Genomic DNA, 22,153 nt, shown 5'->3' on the forward strand with positions numbered 1-22,153 from the left:
TTTAACCAGTTTCATGTCATGATTTTCACTCCAAAAAAACAAATATACTAGAATTGGAGTAGGTAGCCGAAAGAGACAAAATATTACAAATTTCTTGATTTTGTATGGCAAAATAGGCAAATTTGTATATGGAATTCATCTACAAAGATGAGATCTTAATGACGAACCAAAGCAAGTGGACACTTACAAATGATACAAATACAAACAATAATGTGGAAAGAAAAACAACTCTTTTTCTTTTTAATTATTAAAAATACAGAGAACCAACAATGTTAATTGGAAACATTCCTCTAATGAATTCCCTGAGAACTTCTACAGTAAATGGACTATACAGAGTTGTGATCAGACAAATATTGCGAAGCCCCGGTATCTATTACCTGTCAGAATTGGATTATAACGAAATTTCGATTTATACCGGCACCATAATATTTGATTGGGGAGGAAGATTAGAATTAGAGATTGATCGAGAAACAAAGGTATGAGTGCTTGTGAGTAGGAAACAAAAAAATATCTATTCTAGTTCTATCATCAGCTATGGGTTCGAATCTTAAGAGAAATTCTCGAGAAGGTTTCTACCCTGAAATTTTTCGTTGTCTTTCTTTAATGATAAGGAGAGGAAAAATTTAGATCAAAAGAAAGTGTCATTTTGGAGTTTTACCCACAATTTTCTTGTGTAGGCGGAGATCCCGTATTTTAAAATGAGATTTTGAGGATGTATGGACAAACGGGTCAATTAGTGAACCTTTAGCTAAGTGTAGAAAATCTGATTTGGAGAACAATGTAAATCACAAACTAGTAAAACTATTGATCCAGTAGATGGAATCATGGAAAAAAAAAAAGTGAGGAACTAGGTAAGTTTTCCAAAGTTATTGTACACATAACATTTATTTCAATGAACTGCCTGAGCCACAAACCTTAGATAAATTATGTTGTCCATGAAATTTTAGAAGAAGACTCAATAGGACATGATAAGGTTATGTACGAAATTTGGTGACTATTAGGTTATGATAACGGGCTAAACCAAGTGTAGGTGTAAAATGACTAAAATATCCCTGTATTTATGTACCACTAGCTTATGACCAAAGTGACCTCCAAGTGATATAAAATTTGATGGGGAGCCGTATGTCATGGTGTAAAGAGATTGCACAAAGTTACAAGACCATTGGAATATGTTGAAGAATTAAACCAAGATTCGGGTTGGTAAATGACCAAAAGACCCTTATGAAAATTCTATGACATTTACAAAATCCTAGGATACTCAAAATACTATATGAAAATTATATGAGACTTATTTATGATACTAGGGGTAAGTATGAAAGATTTTAGGGAATTAAAACAATTTTAGAGTATGAATCAAGATTTAAAATATGTAACTATCCAGCAAGACAATTTATATGAAATCAAAGTTTCTACGAATACCAAGTGATAAGTTTGATGCATGCGAATAAATGTTTATGACTCATATGGATTAGGGTATACTTGTTAAAAATTTCTACTTAGTGGTAGTTGAAGACTTAACAAAGAACTCATAGAATAAAAACCCGAGTTATTCTAATATTAAAACACTTTCGAGGACGAAAGTTTCTTGTAGAGGGATATAATGTAACAGCCAAAAATAAATAAAAAACAAATAAATTTATAACAAGGTAGTTAAAATATTAATAATAAATAAATAAATAAAAACAACATCTCCCCCTTCTCTCCACTAACCTCTCATCCCTTCCCACAATTGTCTCTCCTCAACCTATCTTGAGGCCAGAAAGTAACAGTTACTGCAAACAGAAAAAGAAAAACAATAATTGTCAGATTTACTTAGAGAAAAAAAAACATTTACCCAGTTGAGGTTTGCTGAAGATTTACGTGAAGATAGATCTGATCAATAAGGTATGTATTAAATCTTCATTTTCTTTTATCCTATTTTTTTTAGAAATCACAACCAATTATAGTTGTTGAATTATTACTATGATCCATCTTTTAGTTAGAAATTAAATGTCAAATCATTTATACAATTCTAGTCAATCATGTCATATTAGTAATATTAGATTAAATATGAATAGATTAGAGATAGAATGACCAAGAAAACTTCTCAATAGGAAACAGATGAAAGTAGGAAACACTGAGATTATGAAAGATTTAGAAATAGAGGTCCACTGTAAATTTGGAATACATGAGAACAGAATTAAAAGGCAACAAATAAAACAAAAAAAGAGATTAGGGAATTAAAAACCACAAAGGGAAAGGTAAATACAGAGGGTAAATAGAGAGAACAGTAAAACTCAGAATAACTAAGTTGTACCTACTTTTTATACCACAGTAACAATGAACCAATGTAAATTAGTAACCATGAAAATATAATTATAGATATATAACATTTCAAGACTTCTAACAATGAACCAATGTAAATTAGAGAAATAATGTTGTAGAATTCAAACCCGAAACTAATGTCATGGGCTCATATAGGTTGACCCAGATTTCAAAGGACGGAATCAAACTTTCGTTAAAGATATATTCGTGACAACGACTTAAGCTAGCCAGGTAAGTGACCTTACTATCGGCAAGGTTATATTTGATGTTGACACGTGCCCTGTGGTTCTGCACGTGTCATATATATATTGATATGTGTGAATTGTCTGAGGATCGATATGCTTCCTATATGTTATGTTATGTTATGTTATTATATGTGAATTGTATGACATGAAATACGGTAAATTGCATGATACATAACCCCGCTAGGAATATGTATGATATGTAACAGAATGAGAATGAGAATGACATGTAAGCATGAAAACGTGACACGGGGTTATGTTCATTAAATGATGACTGTAGGACTAGTGGGACCTCATGCATATTGTGTGATCATGCATTTGGGGGGATACCTCTATCCCATCACGAGGGTACGGACGCGTACATCCAAATGGCAGGACAACGATCGTTATGCCCTGCATAGCGCTGCCGTGACGGTTTTAGTTTTAACGGGTCCCGGTGGGCCCCCAGAGCATGCCCACCGACTAGGGACAGTGGCCCAGCGGTGTGCGAACTAGCTGGTGAGCTCATACTCGCACGTATGGGCTGCGTGTAGAATATATGGTACACGTCCACGATTACCTATTAGGATTACACCGTAGGGAAAATGAAACGAAACGAAACGAAAAAGAAACGAAATGAAAGATAGGTCCCATCATTTTATTGCATGTGATTGTTGCATTTAACCCCAATAGTGGGGTCACTTACTGAGTATTTCTTTAGATACTCAAGCCATGTGCTACTACATTTTTCAGGTTAAGGCAAGGCATTTCTGTACGGCTGACGACGGCATCGCAACTCGAGATCATGGCACATGCATAGGATAGTGGTATTCATTTTCTTAGACTTAGGATAGAATAGGATGTTTTAAACTTAAACGCTTATTTATTTTATTTCGGGTCTTTTGTTGTGTCGTTTTAAAGATGTTTTCGAAATACGTAAGTCCATGGCTGTGTTTTTAAGTTAAAGGTTATGTTTTATGGAATTTAAATGAAGTCTTCCGCATTCAATGTTTATGGTATGTATACAGTAGCGACCTTAAATTAAGTAGAAAATTTCGGGTCGTTACATTATGGTACAGATAATCTTCAATCTGCATCTTCCAGAAACCGAAATCGGATCCATCGAACTTCTCAATTCCAATCTTTGAACTTTCCATCTTCACAGATTGTGGTGAATTTCGCCTAGCTTTGATACCAGTTGTTAGAATCGCACAACAACGCACACACTCGATCTAGATGAACACAAAGAAAATGATAGAGAAAATTGCAAGGAGAACTCTGGCTAAAAGAATTTTTATTGATGACTTTAGGTATGTACAACAAGAGAGAGTACAGAGAATAGAAAGTACATTTCCAAAGCTTTACTGGACGGGATATATATATGGTTTAGTCTACTAAATATAGCTTTACCAGATTTAACCATCTACTATAAGGTCTTGTACACAACATTGCATAACATATATCAGGCCTTGTACACAACATTGCATACATTAGACTACCTATAGCTGAGGCATAGAGAATCTTTCTCATATCCTCAACTTCTTGAGATGTCTTGGGACATTGTTCCTTTGACAATATAATTCCATGCCTAAAAGGTAGATTGCACTTTTTCGAATTTTATATCGAATACTTGACAAGAATCTTGTCAATATAGGATGTTTTAGACTGACAATATAATTCCATGCCTAAAAGGTAGATTGCACTTTTTCGAATTTTATATCGAATACTTGACAAGAATCTTGTACATATAGGATGTTTTAGACAAGGCTAGTGTTTTGTTCTTATGATCCCTTATAATTTGGATTCCTAGAACAAACTGTGCTTCTATTAAATCTTTCATCTGAAATTGATTAGCTAGCCAACTTTTTATATCAGTAAGATAGCTTACATCATTTCCAATGAGTAGAATATCATCTACATATAAGACAAGAAAAGCTACTACTTTTCTATTGATTTTCTTGTATACACAAGGTTCATCAATATTTTGCTCAAAACTATATGATTTAACCGTACTGTCAAATCTAATGTTTTAGGATCTTGATGCTTGTTTTAGTCCATAAATGGATTTCTTAAGCTTGCAAACCTTTTGCTCTTGACCTTGGCTTATAAACCCCTCTAGTTGATTCATATAGATGTTCTCTTCAAGATTGCCATTTAGAAAAGCAGTCTTCACATCCATTTGCCATATCTCATAGCCAAAATATGTGGCAATGGATAAGAGAATGCGAATAGACTTTAACATTGCAACAGGAGAGAAAGTGTCCTCATAGTTCAGTCCCTCTCTTTGGTTGAATCCTTTTGCCACAAGTCTCGCTTTAAAGGTCTGTATCTTTCCATCTACTCCTCGCTTTCTCTTGTAAATCCATTTACAACCTACAACCTATAGGTCTTACCCCATCAGGAGGATCTACAAGTTCATGGCTTTGATCCATTCATCCTTGTCAACATCATCAATTGCTCGTTTAAAAGACAATGGATCCTCGATGTTATCATCAGTTATGACAACTTGAGCTTCAGTCAAGCCTATGTAACGGTTAGGTTGTTTTCTAACCCTTCCACTACGACGAGGCGTTCCCAATTCTTGGTATGGATGTATCCGATTATCAGAAGGAATGGAACTATCAACAACTCTTGTTGATGTATTAGTAGCTTCATTTAATTCATTTAACACTATCTTACTACGAGGTTTATGATTTCTCATATGATTTTCTTCTAAAAAAATAGCATTTGTCGTTACAAATACTTTATTTTCTTCCGGACTGTAGAAGTAACCACCTCTAGTCTCTTTAGGATAACCTACAAATAGGCATACTTTAGAACGAGGTTCCAATTTCTTTGGATCTGTATTCAACACATGTGCTGGACACCCCCAAATTCTGAAGTGTTCTAAACTAGCTTTACGACCCTTCCACAATTCAAAAGGTGTCATAGTGACACTTTTGGATGGAACTACATTCAATATGTATAATGCAGTCTCCACTGCATATCCCCAAAAAGAATTTGGTAGTGGAGCATAACTCATCATCGATCGAACCATGTCTAACAAAGTTCTATTTCTCCTCTCTGAAACTCCATTTTGTTGAGGTGTTTCAGGAGCTAAGAGTTGGGATGTTATTCCATTTTCTATCAAATAGTCTCGGAAATTCATATCCATGTACTTTCTACTGCAATCTGATCGAAGTGTTCTGATGGATTTACCTAATAAATTCTCAACTTCAGTTTTGTTAAAAAAAAAGTCGTCGGCAGAACCGAAAACTCCGGCGAACGTCGGAGTTTTCGTTCGCACACGACCCACAAAGGGCGACCGAAGGCTGGGATGCCACGGAACTCGACCCCGACCTTCAGCCACCCCAAAACAACCTGCAAAGAACAAAAAAAAAATAGAGAAAAATGAAGAGGACAGAGAAAATTCAACGAAACTCCGGCGAGGCCAAACCCTACGAAATCGACATCAAAACCTCCATTTTACGCAACAAAAGTAGTCCCAGAACCTTTTACACACATCAGGGGTAGATTTAGACGAATCCTATACGTTGAACACCGTCGGCAAGGGAGACAGAACGTCGGATTTCTGAACTTCTCCAGATCCGGGAGTGTGAGGCCTTTACAAACCAAATCCATACCCAAAATGGAGTTAGGGGGAGGAAGAGACTCGGGAACAGAGGAAATAAGAGGGAAAAAGGACGTCGAAAGGACGTTAACGAGGAGAGAGAAAAGTCACTGAAAAAACCCGCAGGCAACCGGGTGAAGAAGATGAAGTGTGACCCAAGGGTCGGATCCCGCAACCCGAATCGAACCCAATCACCTTAGGTCAGCCCAGTACACGACGGTTCCCGCGGCCCAGTTGCTTCAGCCCAAACGCGTAAGCCCAGTTACGGCCCAACCCGACAGCCTTGACCTGAGACCTCCAAGCCCAGTTCAACGCGGCACGCCCAGCCCAGCCCACCTGCACTTTTTCTTCAGCCTGGGCCGGCCTGTCACCGGTGAACAACCCTAAACCCGCGAGCGATCCATAACCCGTGCCTCGACCTGAGACCGCTGCACACGCGTCACCCTCTGGTTGTGCCACGTGGCACGTCTGCAATGCGGCTCCCCTTGGCTCCGACGGCTTAATCGGCTCGGCGGCGACTTCTCGGCTTCGGCGGCTTATTCGGCTCGAGAAACCTATTTCCAGCCCGTTTGTCACCGTTCTGACCCTCCCGAACTTAGTTTCGGCCCTTTTTAAGGTGAAATAGATCATTTTAAGGTCGTATTTCATAAATTTAAGTTGGAAATTAATTATGTTTGTGAAATACTAACGAAGGTGACGAATGAACCAATAGGAACCAACCACCAATGGAAGCGTAGAATGTTCACGAGGAGCTAGGAGCTTACGTTTATATTCTAGGGAGTACTTCAGCTAAGGCCTACCAAGTAAGTTGCTCACCCGTCGTAGGTTACGCGTTAATTGCTGTTTGTTGGCACGTGCCCATTGATTCGCACGTGTCATTAAATTGTATGCTAGTTTTTTGTGCTTAAGTACGTAATCACGTGAACGTGAATCTATGCTATGTATGCTGCTTAGTTTGATGTGATATGTAATGCATGTGACGATATGTTGTTCTTAAATGATTATGACATGATTGTATGGAATATCTGAATGTAAACAGCATGAATTGTATGACATGAAATAAGGTAAAATGCATGGAAACATAACCCCGTTAGGAATATGCCTGATACATAAAGAAAAGAAAATGAGAATGACATGTAAGTATGAAACGTGGCAGGGGGTTATGTTCATTAATGATAAATGTAGGACTAGCGGAGACCTCATGCATATTGTGTGTTCATGCATCTGGGAGGATACCCCTATCCCATCACAAGGGTACGGACGCGTACATCCAATGGCAGGACAATGATCGTTTTGCTTTGCATAGCGCTACCGTGACGGTTACTAGTTCTAACGGGTACCGGCATAAGGGGCTCCCAGAGCATGCCCACCAGATAAGAAAAGTGGCCCAACGGTGTGCGAACTAGCTGGTGAGCCCATACTCACACGTATGGGTTGTGTGTAGAGTATATGGTACACGTCCAAAGTTTACCCGTTAGGACAGCACCATAGGGAAAACAAAACGAAACGAAAGATAGGTCCCATCATTTCATTGCATGTGAATGTTGCATAACCCTGATAGGGGGTCACTTACTGAGTATTCTAGAAATACTCAAGCCTCGTGCTACTTTACTTTTCAGATAAAGGCAAGGCACCCATGTGAGGTCGTCGGTGGCATCGTACACCCCGGGACCGTGGCACATGCATAGGGTATTTGCTTTCCATTTCCTAGTATAGGTTAGTTTAGGTTGAATTTTGTTTACTTCATTAGTATAAATTAGTGTAGGTTGAATTGTAATCGCATAATAAACCTTAGGGTAGATTGAGACAATTATTTCAGTATTGTTCTTTTCCTTTCTTTACCTTGTATTTGTTTTTCTCTTTCACGAGATAATAAAAGATGAGTGTTAAGTCGCATTTATATTTAGGGCCCATGTAATGTAATTTCGCATTCCAAGGTATAGTAATGACCTTAGATTAAATAGGTAAAAATTAGGGTCGTTACACTCCTCTAGCTTTAACATTCATCAGACCACATAAGTTTGAATGTATAAGTTCTAGGGGTTCTTTGGCTCTATATCGTTTCCAGTAAAAGGTCTTCTAGTCATTTTTCCTCCTAAGCAGGATTCACATACTAGTAAAGTGTCCAACTCTAACTTGCTTAGAAGACCATTTTTTACCAATCTTTCAATTCTATCTAAATTGATGTGACCCAACCTTAGATGCCAAAGATAGGTGTCATCTTTTCGAGAAACTTTATGTCCTTTTGTTCTAGATTTAGCCATTTTAAACAATTCAGTATTTAGAAGTGTCTTACATGCTGATGGTCTTAGCACATACAAGTTATTTTAAACAAAAGCGGAACAACTCTCAAAAACATTTTTCGAAACAACAACTTTGTTACTATAAAAGTTCAAGGAATGAAATTGTTCAACTAAACATGAAACTGAAATTAGGTTCCTCTTCAACTTAGGAACCAAAAATACATTTTCTAAAAGTAAATAAGATTTGTTTAAAAATAACTTGAAGCTTCCAATGACACAACCTCTCTAGTGCCTACCTTCATGATCATTTCTCCCTCGTTTAACTGCTTCCAAGAGTCACTTTCTTGAAAAGAAGAATAAACATGATTAGTGGCTCCCGAATCAATTATCCAGGTAGATTTATGATAAGAATCAAGGTGTTCCAAATGGACCTATTTTCGAGAAGATTCAAAAAATGTCAATGCCAAGAAGATTAGAAAAAATATCGATTAAAAAATGTCGATCACGGTGCTCCAAATGAACCTATTGCCAAGAAGATTAAAAAAAAAATGTGGTGTTCCAAATGGACCTATTGCCAAAAAGATAAAAAAAAAAATGTCGATCAATACCACTTGAATGACTCTAGCATGCAAGTTGTAAACACAAGAATTTGCAAAGAAAGTTTAGCTCTCAACAAAGCTAAAATAGAAATTTTATTCTTAATTCCAAAACGTCATGTCTAATCAAAGAAAAGAAGGCTTTATATAGCCTTTACAAACCTTAACCTATGTGATACATAACTCCCAAATTAAATGGGTTAGTAAATGAGAAATACCCATAACCTCCATATTAAAATGGCTAGTTAATGGTGGAATATAGTAACCTACGTGGCTTACAATATAACCTTAACTCCTATATTTAAAAATACCTTAAATATGACAAACAAATAGTTAAACTATAATTAAATAATGCAAATAATAAAATGTGCTTATTAGTCATCCTTTGACTAGTTTGATAAATTCAGCGAAGTTTATTAAATGCAACTTAAAGTGAATTTAATTCATCTCTGTCTTGAAGCTCAACTTTGCATAACATATAAGAGAGGTCTCCAACGTCTTTTAGAATTTCCTTTGATGAGCTCACCATAGCTTGAATATAACTGTAAAAGGTTTGTTGTAGCTTCTTGGCTCTCGTCCTTGTAATTGGACCTTGAGGTATGAAAATTCCTTTGTCGTGGTTCATATCATTCTTCCCCTCTTGAGAAGGATTCATCCTCGAATCCAAGCCATCACCTACATCAAAGGGACTTAAATCAACAACATTAAAAGTTACACTAACACCGTACTTACCTGGTAAATCAATTTTATAAGCATTGTCGTTGATGCGCTCAAGAACTTGAAAAGATCCATCTCCTCATGGTAAAAGCTTAGATTTTCTTTGAGTAGGAAATCTTTCTTTTCGGAAATGCACCCAAACCCAATCTCCTGGCTTGTAGATGACAATCTTACGTCCTTTATTAATTCGGGTGGCAACCTTGGAATTTTGTTTCTCAATTTGTTCTTTTACTTGCTTGTGCAGTTTATGAACAAACTCAACTTTGGCATTTGCATCAAAATTCACAAATTCTTTTGAAGGTATAGGTAACAAGTCAATGGGGGTTAAAAGGATTAAAGCCATAAACAATTTCAAAACATATGCATTTAGTAGTGCTCTGAACAACCCTATTATATGCAAATTCTATAAATGGCAAACAATCCTCCGAAGTCTTGAGATTTTTATCAATAATAGCCCTAAGCATAGTAGTCATGGTTCTGTTAACAACTTCAGTTTGTCCATCCCTTTGAGGATAACAAGTAGTTGAATATACTAGCTTAGTTCCTAACTTACCCCATAAAACACGCCAAAAGTGGCTTAAAAATTTTACATCACGATCACTAACGATGCTTTTAGGAATGCCATGCAATCGTACAACTTTCCTAAAAAACAAGTCTAGCAATATGTTTTGCATCATCAGTTTTGTGACAAGGAATAAAATGAGCCATTTTACTAAATCGATCAACCACAACAAAGATGCTATCATAACCTTTCATAGTCCTAGGTAAACCTAAAACAAAATCCATTGATATATCAATCCAAGGACCATTAGGAACCGGTAATGGGGAGTATAAACTATGTGGTTGAAGCCTAGACTTAGCTTGTTTACATGCTATGCAACGAGCACAAATTTTATGAACATCATGTCTCATTTTAGACCAAAAAAAATGTTCAGAGAGCATATCATAAGTTTTAGAAACTCCATGGTGTGCCATTAAACCACCTCCATGAGCTTCCCTCACAAGTAGCTCACGGATGGAACAAGATGGTATGCAAAGTTTGCCTTTTCGGAACAAAAATCCATCTAACAACAAGTAATTATCCACAATGAGTCCTTTTTCACAAGATTCAACAAAAGGAGCAAAGAACATGTCATGTTGATACAAATCCTTTATGTGTTCAAAACCCAACAACCTAGCATTCAAAGTATTGAGGAGGACATACCTTCGTGATAAAGCATCTGCAACAATGTTCTTCTTACCTTGTTTATATTTTATGACATAAGAGAATGTTTCAATAAATTCTAACCACTTAGCATGTCGTCTGTTGAGTTTATTTTGTACTCTCAAATGCTTTAAACTTTCATGATCCGTATGAATAATGAACTCCTTAGGCCAAAGATAATGTTGCCAAGTTTGCAATGCACGAACCAAAGCATAAAGCTCTTTGTCGTAAGTTGGATACCTCAAAGATGCACCAGTCAACTTCTCACTAAAGAACATTAAAGGTCTTTGATTTTGCATTAATACAGCACCTATCCCTACTCCACTAGCATCAGATTCAATTTCAAAAGTAGACTCAAAATTAGGTAATGCAAGCAAGGGAGCATAACTCAATTTTTCTTTCAACGTATTAAAAGCAAGTTCTTGATCTTTTTTCCATATAAAGGATACATTTTTCTTAACAAGTTCATTCAAGGGTGAAGCAATTGTACTAAAATTCTTAATGAACCTACGGTAGAAACTTGCAAGACCATGAAAACTTCTTACCTCACTTACATTTTTAGGTGTAGGCCAATCTTTTATAGCCTTCACTTTCTCCTCATCAACCTCAACACCATTAGATGAAACTACAAACCAAGAAAGTTAACTTTTTTCATGCAAAAGCTACATTTCTTTAAATTTAAGTACAAACATTCGTTTCTTAAAGTAGTCAAAACATTGCGTACATGGGTAATATGATCATCTAAAGATTTAGAGTAAACAAGGATGTCATCAAAATAAACAACCACAAACTTACCTAAGTATTCTCGTAAGACATGGTTCATTAGTCTCATGAATGTACTAGGTGCATTAGTTAATCCAAAAGACATAACCAACCATTCATAAAGACCATACTTGGTTTTAAAAGCTGTTTTCCACTTCATCCTCAATATACATGCGAATTTGATGATAACCCGATTTTAAATCAATCTTAGTAAAAAGACTACATCCATGCAATTCATCAAGCATATCATCTAATCTGGGAATTGGATGCCTATACTTTATAGTTATCTTGTTTATAGCCCTACCATCAACACACATATGCCAAGAACCATCTTTCTTAGGTACAAGAATAACTGGAACAAAACAAGGACTCAAACTTTCACGTACATACCCTTTAGCAAGGAGTTCAGTTACTTGCCTTTGTATCTCTTCAGCCTCCTTTGGATTAGTCCTATAAGCTAGTCAGTTTGGAATGGGTGCGCCAGGAATGAAGTCAATCTTGTGTTCAATCCCTCTAAGTGGTGGCAAACTACTAGGCATCTCCTCGGAAAATAAAACTTCAAACTCTTGCAAAAGCACAACAAAATCACTAGGCAAAGAAGGGTTAAGCATGTTAGTAAAGTAACAAGACCCCTTGCACATATGTACAAGAATAGTCTTGTTAGAAAGCAAAACATTCCTAGCCTCACTTGATCTAACATACAAGCTTACTGATTTGGCTTTTCTTTCTTTTTTTTCTCTAGGCTGAGTGATACTCTCTTGCTTTTCACTCAAGCTCTTTTTTTCACTTGATTCTTTTTCAATCTCTGCTTTTGCATCAGCCTCTTGCCTTTTCTTTTCCAATAAATACATCTTTTGGAGACAATGGAATAAGAGTAGTTTTTCTACAGTTGTGAGTAAAAGAGTATCGATTTGCATACCAATCATACATTACTCGACGATCAAATTGCCAAGACCTCCCCAGTAGTAAATCTCCAACATGCATGGATACAACATCACATAAAACTTCATTGATAAGGCAACCCTAATCCTCAGCCCAACGATCCAAGCTTTTGTTGAAGCAAGAACCTTTGAATCAAAGTAATTAACACCTCCTTATACGAAATTTTGATCAACCAAGAGATAAGGCTAGAATTAGATTACCTCTTACGATCGAAGATCTAGAAGCAAGATTTGGAAACCTTGTTCTAAATTGAATCACTCCACAATCTAACTTGATCAAGGCTTGATTAAATGGCTCAGGTGCAATTTTACCACAAGAATTGCTTGAAACTTAGAAATGGCAAATATGATGCTCTGGTTTTGAAGGGAAACATCTCAATTTGAGATCTGAATTACATTCATCCACGAATCTGAATTTTACATAACATATTGTTGGTATTTATAGTCTCCCGACAAAAGACGTTTGTAGACGAGATTCAATCCCGATCCCCTTTAAACTCCACAAATGACGAAGTCAATTTTGACCAATTGACCATTGCAAAATGAAAAAAAAAAAAAAAAAAAAAAAACAATAAAATTTTTCAACAAATGTTGATATGTTTGAGTGGCTAAAGAAATAAACTTAAAATCTATTAGGCTTCACTTGTTTTAATGTTTTCCAACTTCAACCGAGCCGATCCAATTTTGTAGATAAAGAATGAATGTTTGTTGAATCTTCTTCGCCTTGGATCGTGTAATAGGTCCAGTTGGAACGTTTGGAACACCATGATTCTTATCATCTTCCCCCTCTTCAAAAGAATATTGTCCTTCGTCAATCGTATCAACTTCTAATTCTACAAATGATGGTTGAACCGAGCCAATCCAATTTTTTAGATGAAGAATGAATGTTTGTTGAATCTTCTTCGCCTTGGATCGTGTAATAGGTCAAGTTGGAACGTTTAGAACACCATGATTCTTATCATCTTCCCCCTCTTCAAAAGAATATTGTCCTTCGTCAATCGTATCAGCTTCTAATTCTACAAATGATGGTTGAACCGAGCCGATCCAATTTTGTAGATGAAGAATGAATGTTTGTTGAATCTTCTTCGCCTTGGATCGTGTAATAGGTCAAGTTGGAACGTTTGGAACACCATGATTCTTATCATCTTCCCCCTCTTCAAAAGGATTCGTCCTCGAATCAGAAAAATCATCACCTACATCAAAAGGACTCAAAGTCAGCAACATTGAAAGTAGAATGTACTGAAAAGTTTTCGGGAAGGTCAATTTTATATGCATTGTTATTAATTCTTTCAAGGACTTGATAAGGGTCATCCCCTCTTGGATGTAACTTTGTCTTCCGTTGAGATGGGAATCGCTCCTTGCGAAAATGTATCCAAACCCAGTCACCAGGTTTAAAAATGGTTTACTTCTGTCCTTTGTTAATCCTTGAAGCAACTTTGAAATTTTGGTTCTCAATTCTCTCCTTCACCTCCTTATGCAATGTTTTGATCAAGTCTGCCTTACTTGTGGCTGCGTGCCTTACTTGTGGCTGCGTCACTCACAAACATATTAGAATGAATAGGAAGCAAATCAAGAGGCGTAAGTGGATTAAATCCATAAACAACTTCAAAAGGAGAACAATGAGTTGTACTATGAATTGCTCTATTATATGCAAACTCTACAAATGACAAACATTCATCCCAAGACTTAATATTCGTAGAAATAATAGCCCTAAGCAATGCTCCTAATGTTCTATTAACCACCTCAGTTTGTCCATGCGTCTGAGGATGACATGTAGTTGAAAACAACAATTTGGTACCCAATTTACCCCCACAATACTTTCCAAAAGTGACTTAGAAATTTAGCATCCCTATCACTAACAATTATTCTAGGGATTCCATGTAATCTTACTACTTCCCTAAAAAATAAGTCAGCAACATGTTTTGCATCGTCCGTCTTGTTACATGCAATAAAATGAGGCATCTTACTAAATCTGTCTACCACAACAAAAATACTATCTTTACCCTTTTTAGTGTGCCGTAAACCAAGAACAAAATCCATAGATATATTAGTCCAAGGTTCATTAGGTACATTCAAAGGAGTGTACAATCCATTTGGTTGTGATCTAGATTTAGCTTCTTTGCATTTAAAGCATTGACTACAAAATTTATGAACATCATGCTTCAATTTCGGCCAAAACAAGTGTTCATGCAACATATTATAAGTTTTATTAATCCCAAAATGTCCCATTAAGCCACCACCATGTGCTTTTTTTACAAGCAAATCTCTTATAGAGCATTTAGGAATACAAAGCTTACTTTTCTTAAATAAGAATTCATGAAACACTTAATAATAATCATCTACAGCTATTTTTGTACGACAAGATGCATAAATAATTCCAAAGTCGTGGTCATCTCGATATAATTCTTTAATATACTCAATGTACCTTCTAGATAATGCATCAGCTACCACATTATCCTTACCTTTCTTATACTTGATGACATACGAAAATGTTTCAATAAACTCCACCCACTTTGCATGCCTACAGTTCAGTTTGCTATGACCATTAAGATACTTCAAGCTTTCATGATCAGAGTGGATCACAAATTCTCTAGGCCATAAGTAGTGTTGCCACACCGTGATTTTGTTGATGGCTCTACAATCCACGCACATGCGCCACGTTCCATCTTTCTTCAGCACCAATAAGACTGGTACAGAACATGGACTCAAACTCTCTTGTATATACCCCTTCTCCATAAGCTCCTCTACTTGCCTTCGAATTTTTTTATTCTCAGTTGGGTTCGCTCTATAAGCTGGCCTATTAGGAATTACTGCCCCTGGAATGAAGTCTATTTTATGTTCAATACCTCTATTGGGAGGTAGTCCTTTAGGGACTTCATCTTGAAATACGTCATCAAATTCCTGTAAAAGAGATTGAAACATACTTCCTTGTACACAAGTACAAAGATGGTTTTTGAGAACATTGCCCTTCTAACCTCTCCAACTCTAGCCAAACAACTCACATTCTTTCCTTTTTTTCCAATTTCATTATTTTTTTTCACTATGGTTTTCTCGTTGACTTTTCTCTATTTTTTCACTCACCTCTTTTTCCTCAAACTCTTTCTTTTTTTGTTCCAACTTTAATTGATCAGCAAATACATTTGCAGAACTCAAAGGTACAAGAGTGGTTTTTCTACCATCTTTGACAAAAGAATACCGATTCAAATAGCCATCATACATAACCCTCCTGTCAAATTGCCATGGTCGGCTAAGCAATATGTCTCCAGCATGCATTGGTAAAACATCACAAAGAACTTCATCTTTATATTTTCCTAAAGTAAAAGATATTAAAGCTTGATAAGTTACCTTCATTGTTCCACTGTCATTGAGCCATTGAAGCTTGTAAGGTTTAGGATGGTGTTGGGTTGGAATTAGCAACCTTTTGATCAGCATTGTACTTACGACATTGGTGCAGCTTCCACTATCAATTACAAGACTACAAGGAGTCCCCTTGACCAAACACCTTGTGTGAAATAGGTTGTCTCTTTGATCATCAACATCATTCTCAGTAACTTGAGTTTTAAGAAGTCTTCTGGTTACAAGTACCAAATGACACCCATCTTCTAGTTCCTCCTCATTCTCCTGGATTTCCTCTTCAACTAGCTCATCATGGTCACTTTCCTCACTATCTGTAACAACTTGTCCATTCTTGATAATCATGACTCTCTTGTTAGGACAATCACGACTAAGATGACCAATTCCTTGACATTTCCAACATTTGATGTCAATATTTCTTTTTCGAATCTCCTTATATTCCTCCGCTTTCTCTTTACCCTTGGAGGTCTCAGCTTTGTTCTTTTTGTCAAGATCATACTTGCCTCCAACTTTGAAATCTATCTTTTCAATATTTGCATTCTTGTTCCAAGTGTTGAAAGTAATAGACTTTGAAATACCATACCTCTTGGAGTTATCCTTCTCCCAAGCTAGTTGCCCTTCGATTTTGACAGCAAGGTGTAACAATTCTTGCATATCAAAGTACGCTTGCCTATCCACTTGATGAGCAAGTTGTCGGTTTAACCCACCAAGAAATCTAGCCATTGTATCTTCCTCATCTTCATCAATACATGCTCTACTCATAAGGTCTCCATTTCTTTGTAATATTCTTCAACACTTTTGGATCCCTGTTGTAAAGTATAGAGTTTTTTCTTGAGTACTCGAGAATAATGCTTAGGAATGTACCTTTTTCTCATTAATGTCTTCAATTCCTCCCACGTTTCAATTGGTTCTTCATAATTTCTCCTCCACTCTGATTTCAAAGATGTCCACCATATAATGGCGTAATCACAAAATTCAGCCACGGCAAGCTTCAACTTTCTTTCTTCACTAAAATTGTTGCAATCGAAGACAAGCTCAATTTTGCTCTCATAGAAAGTTGGAATTTTTAGCTTTACTCCCCCGATTCCTTTTTCTTTTTCTCTCTCATACTAGTACTCCCTCTCAATTCTTTTTTGTGCTAAAATTTCTCTACCCCTTCTTCTGACTCTTCCTCTCCCTCGACCGACATCTCTCCCTCCCCTAGGACTATGTCCCGCTAAAAGGGTGACAGTGTCATCTTCTTCATTTTCAACTCCTTCATTCAAGAGTACTTCCCTCCCTTGAAGATTACCTAAGGCTATTTCAATTCGCTCCATCCGGTCTGTCAATGTACTAATAACTTGATTCAAACGAGTAATTGTTCCGACCTGTGCTTCTCTCCACCTAGCTTCATTGATCTCCCCTCCATGTCCTCCATCTTGGTTTATGATTGTACAAACAGTAGTGGAATATGTTTAGGACCTCACACACTCAACTCACTGATTTTACACTCAGGGACACTCATGCTTATACACACAAAGGTAGGCTGTTTGGGAAAGTGACTAAATTATGATCAAAGTAGGCTAATATATCGGTAAAGCAATTCTGATAGTAGCAAGCTATTCAAGGCAATCAAGATAAGTTAATTATGAAATAATAACAAAATAAAACAAGACGTGAACAAAAAAGATAAGGGACACGAAGATATTTTTGGATATAATTACACATTGAAAAAAAAAATCCAAAAAGAAAGGACGTGAAGATTTTAAGAACAATTTAACTCTCCTTTTTACAGAATTCGGGAAATTTAGAGGTTATCTTCAAGCGTAGATTATGAGAAAAAAAATATATTAAACACAACGGTTCTAGATTTAGATGGATGAAGAAAAAGATGTGAATCGAAGTTTATTTGATCTTCAAATAAACATGCAAATGATCTAAAAAAAATGATAAATATCGTTTATAATCACAATCGTAAGAACAAATATGATAAGATTTTTTTTTTTTTCAAGATCTCAATGTGATCTTTAGGAAGAAAATGAGAACAAAGTGAAAAGTTGATGAATAATGGCGGAAATGACAGCAAGAAAATAAATGGAGAAATTTAAAGAAAAGATAAACAAGAGCAAAAATCAAAGATAAAATCAATTCTAGAGTCGGCCACAAAGATGTAAACCTATACTCTGATACCAAATTGATATAAGGCAACCCTAATCCTCAGCCCAACGATCCAAGCTTTTGTTGAAGCAAGAACCTTTGAATCAAAGTAATTAACACCTCCTTATACGAAATTTTGATCAACCAAGAGATAAGGCTAGAATTAGATTACCTCTTACGATTGAAGATCTAGAAGCAAGATTTGGAAACCTTGTTCTAAATTGAATCACTCCACAATCTAACTTGATCAAGGCTTGATTAAATGGCTCAGGTGCAATTTTACCACAAGAATTGCTTGAAACTTAGAAATGGCAAATATGATGCTCTGGTTTTGAAGGGAAACATCTCAATTTGAGATCTGAATTACATTCATCCACGAATCTGAATTTTACATAACATATTGTTGGTATTTATAGTCTCCCGACAAAAGACGTTTGTAGACGAGATTCAATCCCGATCCCCTTTAAACTCCACAAATGACGAAGTCAATTTTGACCAATTGACCATTGCAAAATGAAAAAAAAAAAAAAAAAAAAAAAACAATAAAATTTTTCAACAAATGTTGATATGTTTGAGTGGCTAAAGAAATAAACTTAAAATCTATTAGGCTTCACTTGTTTTAATGTTTTCCAACTTCAACCGAGCCGATCCAATTTTGTAGATAAAGAATGAATGTTTGTTGAATCTTCTTCGCCTTGGATCGTGTAATAGGTCCAGTTGGAACGTTTGGAACACCATGATTCTTATCATCTTCCCCCTCTTCAAAAGAATATTGTCCTTCGTCAATCGTATCAACTTCTAATTCTACAAATGATGGTTGAACCGAGCCAATCCAATTTTTTAGATGAAGAATGAATGTTTGTTGAATCTTCTTCGCCTTGGATCGTGTAATAGGTCAAGTTGGAACGTTTAGAACACCATGATTCTTATCATCTTCCCCCTCTTCAAAAGAATATTGTCCTTCGTCAATCGTATCAGCTTCTAATTCTACAAATGATGGTTGAACCGAGCCGATCCAATTTTGTAGATGAAGAATGAATGTTTGTTGAATCTTCTTCGCCTTGGATCGTGTAATAGGTCAAGTTGGAACGTTTGGAACACCATGATTCTTATCATCTTCCCCCTCTTCAAAAGGATTCGTCCTCGAATCAGAAAAATCATCACCTACATCAAAAGGACTCAAAGTCAGCAACATTGAAAGTAGAATGTACTGAAAAGTTTTCGGGAAGGTCAATTTTATATGCATTGTTATTAATTCTTTCAAGGACTTGATAAGGGCCATCCCCTCTTGGATGTAACTTTGTCTTCCGTTGAGATGGGAATCGCTCCTTGCGAAAATGTATCCAAACCCAGTCACCAGGTTTAAAAATGGTTTACTTCTGTCCTTTGTTAATCCTTGAAGCAACTTTGAAATTTTGGTTCTCAATTCTCTCCTTCACCTCCTTATGCAATGTTTTGATCAAGTCTGCCTTACTTGTGGCTGCGTGCCTTACTTGTGGCTGCGTCACTCACAAACATATTAGAATGAATAGGAAGCAAATCAAGAGGCGTAAGTGGATTAAATCCATAAACAACTTCAAAAGGAGAACAATGAGTTGTACTATGAATTGCTCTATTATATGCAAACTCTACAAATGACAAACATTCATCCCAAGACTTAATATTCGTAGAAATAATAGCCCTAAGCAATGCTCCTAATGTTCTATTAACCACCTCAGTTTGTCCATGCGTCTGAGGATGACATGTAGTTGAAAACAACAATTTGGTACCCAATTTACCCCCACAATACTTTCCAAAAGTGACTTAGAAATTTAGCATCCCTATCACTAACAATTATTCTAGGGATTCCATGTAATCTTACTACTTCCCTAAAAAATAAGTCAGCAACATGTTTTGCATCGTCCGTCTTGTTACATGCAATAAAATGAGGCATCTTACTAAATCTGTCTACCACAACAAAAATACTATCTTTACCCTTTTTAGTGTGCCGTAAACCAAGAACAAAATCCATAGATATATTAGTCCAAGGTTCATTAGGTACATTCAAAGGAGTGTACAATCCATTTGGTTGTGATCTAGATTTAGCTTCTTTGCATTTAAAGCATTGACTACAAAATTTATGAACATCATGCTTCAATTTCGGCCAAAACAAGTGTTCATGCAACATATTATAAGTTTTATTAATCCCAAAATGTCCCATTAAGCCACCACCATGTGCTTTTTTTACAAGCAAATCTCTTATAGAGCATTTAGGAATACAAAGCTTACTTTTCTTAAATAAGAATTCATGAAACACTTAATAATAATCATCTACAGCTATTTTTGTACGACAAGATGCATAAATAATTCCAAAGTCGTGGTCATCTCGATATAATTCTTTAATATACTCAATGTACCTTCTAGATAATGCATCAGCTACCACATTATCCTTACCTTTCTTATACTTGATGACATACGAAAATGTTTCAATAAACTCCACCCACTTTGCATGCCTACAGTTCAGTTTGCTATGACCATTAAGATACTTCAAGCTTTCATGATCAGAGTGGATCACAAATTCTCTAGGCCATAAGTAGTGTTGCCACACCGTGATTTTGTTGATGGCTCTACAATCCACGCACATGCGCCACGTTCCATCTTTCTTCAGCACCAATAAGACTGGTACAGAACATGGACTCAAACTCTCTTGTATATACCCCTTCTCCATAAGCTCCTCTACTTGCCTTCGAATTTTTTTATTCTCAGTTGGGTTCGCTCTATAAGCTGGCCTATTAGGAATTACTGCCCCTGGAATGAAGTCTATTTTATGTTCAATACCTCTATTGGGAGGTAGTCCTTTAGGGACTTCATCTTGAAATACGTCATCAAATTCCTGTAAAAGAGATTGAAACATACTTCCTTGTACACAAGTACAAAGATGGTTTTTGAGAACATTGCCCTTCTAACCTCTCCAACTCTAGCCAAACAACTCACATTCTTTCCTTTTTTTCCAATTTCATTATTTTTTTTCACTATGGTTTTCTCGTTGACTTTTCTCTATTTTTTCACTCACCTCTTTTTCCTCAAACTCTTTCTTTTTTTGTTCCAACTTTAATTGATCAGCAAATACATTTGCAGAACTCAAAGGTACAAGAGTGGTTTTTCTACCATCTTTGACAAAAGAATACCGATTCAAATAGCCATCATACATAACCCTCCTGTCAAATTGCCATGGTCGGCTAAGCAATATGTCTCCAGCATGCATTGGTAAAACATCACAAAGAACTTCATCTTTATATTTTCCTAAAGTAAAAGATATTAAAGCTTGATAAGTTACCTTCATTGTTCCACTGTCATTGAGCCATTGAAGCTTGTAAGGTTTAGGATGGTGTTGGGTTGGAATTAGCAACCTTTTGATCAGCATTGTACTTACGACATTGGTGCAGCTTCCACTATCAATTACAAGACTACAAGGAGTCCCCTTGACCAAACACCTTGTGTGAAATAGGTTGTCTCTTTGATCATCAACATCATTCTCAGTAACTTGAGTTTTAAGAAGTCTTCTGGTTACAAGTACCAAATGACACCCATCTTCTAGTTCCTCCTCATTCTCCTGGATTTCCTCTTCAACTAGCTCATCATGGTCACTTTCCTCACTATCTGTAACAACTTGTCCATTCTTGATAATCATGACTCTCTTGTTAGGACAATCACGACTAAGATGACCAATTCCTTGACATTTCCAACATTTGATGTCAATATTTCTTTTTCGAATCTCCTTATATTCCTCCGCTTTCTCTTTACCCTTGGAGGTCTCAGCTTTGTTCTTTTTGTCAAGATCATACTTGCCTCCAACTTTGAAATCTATCTTTTCAATATTTGCATTCTTGTTCCAAGTGTTGAAAGTAATAGACTTTGAAATACCATACCTCTTGGAGTTATCCTTCTCCCAAGCTAGTTGCCCTTCGATTTTGACAGCAAGGTGTAACAATTCTTGCATATCAAAGTACGCTTGCCTATCCACTTGATGAGCAAGTTGTCGGTTTAACCCACCAAGAAATCTAGCCATTGTATCTTCCTCATCTT

General features: G+C 36.3%; 1 pseudogene; it reads right to left on the bottom strand.

The window, feature by feature from the left end:
- Positions 1 to 4,932: 4,932 nt before the first annotated feature.
- LOC147789874 (uncharacterized) lies at positions 4,933 to 22,136 on the bottom strand (annotated as a pseudogene).
- Positions 22,137 to 22,153: the final 17 nt, after the last annotated feature.

Source organism: Cucurbita pepo, chromosome 12, assembly GCF_057944985.1.
Source record: "Cucurbita pepo subsp. pepo isolate OVF chromosome 12, ASM5794498v1, whole genome shotgun sequence".
In the NCBI taxonomy this organism is placed as follows: Eukaryota; Viridiplantae; Streptophyta; class Magnoliopsida; order Cucurbitales; family Cucurbitaceae; genus Cucurbita; species Cucurbita pepo.